We start from the raw sequence: 1,092 nt of genomic DNA on the forward strand, positions 1-1,092 counted from the left end.
ACCTTACACATTTCATGTCTCGGGTCGGGTTCATAGTCATTGATGATTATCATGCATCTCCCCCCTTGCCCTGGAGAGCCTTTTGGTCCCCTGAGGGAACCCAATGTTCTCCATGTCTGATTTCCAAATTTCCTTTGCCGCTTGTTAACGCAAAGATCAATAGAATCACTTTTTTTTGTTCTAATGCATGCATGTTGACAATTCTTGGTATCTGTTTTATTGTCCTTCAAATGACACGTTCGGAATATCTTGAATAATATCTACTGCTCAGATGAAGTATTGATGTTTTCCCAAATTGCAGCGTATTCTCTGGTACACGGACTTCATCAATCTCCCTCCAAATGAGGCAGTGTAGATCATAATGTATGATAACCACAATGCTAGAATCTATCAAGTTCATGTCTTTATTTTTATTTTTATTTTGTTTTTTTTGCACTATGTTTGTAAATAATTTGTTTTGTATCAAACTCTAATGTCAATGACCTTCCTGCGTATTTATTGCATAATGTGTAATTCGAAGTAGTCTCTGTGAGACTTGCTTTGGTATTGTCGAAAAATAAATCCGATGTTGGGGAAAGAACCTGATGTTGTGTCTTGATATGCATATAAGCTCTTTACATACATATATAGACACTCTTTAAAAAACATACAATTAGCAACATGCTGCCCAGTCATGTGTCTGCACTGTGATATGGTTTCTTATCAGCCAAGTTGTATGTTCCCTCCTTTATTCTCTGGTGTTCCACTATGTAATCTCACTTCCTTATTCCTCTTTTATCTCTACCCTCTACTTCTACATTTTCTTTACATATTGCTGCTCATGTGGAGCACTTTGAATGACCCCTGAGTTTACCTTCACAGATTGTACAACTATAAATAATAACTTGATCAGTTTGGGTAACATTTAAATCAAGTCTGCTTGAAGAGATGGAATATAAACCTGAATGCTGAACATGAACCCAACCTTTGATAAATGCCGTATTACAAGTGGTGATGCCAATTTGCAAATGTATTGACACAAGGCATAATGAAGCATAAATGAGTTGAGTATTAAGCACCACTTTTGAACATGAAACACGACTCCAACTTAAA

The 1,092-nt window shown here is 36.4% G+C and overlaps 1 protein-coding gene across 1 annotated transcript in view; it reads left to right on the forward strand.

Moving 5' to 3' along the window:
- The window catches only part of si:zfos-943e10.1 (GRAM domain-containing protein 2B), a 15,420-nt gene extending 14,840 nt beyond the window's left edge, over positions 1 to 580 (forward strand). The window contains exon 13 of the mRNA XM_062556089.1: positions 1 to 580. This exon is cut by the window's left edge and continues 1,923 nt beyond it. The gene's annotated coding sequence lies outside the window, so the exon portion shown is untranslated.
- Positions 581 to 1,092: the final 512 nt, after the last annotated feature.

The sequence above is a fragment of the Sardina pilchardus genome, chromosome 15 (assembly GCF_963854185.1).
Source record: "Sardina pilchardus chromosome 15, fSarPil1.1, whole genome shotgun sequence".
In the NCBI taxonomy this organism is placed as follows: domain Eukaryota; kingdom Metazoa; phylum Chordata; class Actinopteri; order Clupeiformes; family Clupeidae; genus Sardina; species Sardina pilchardus.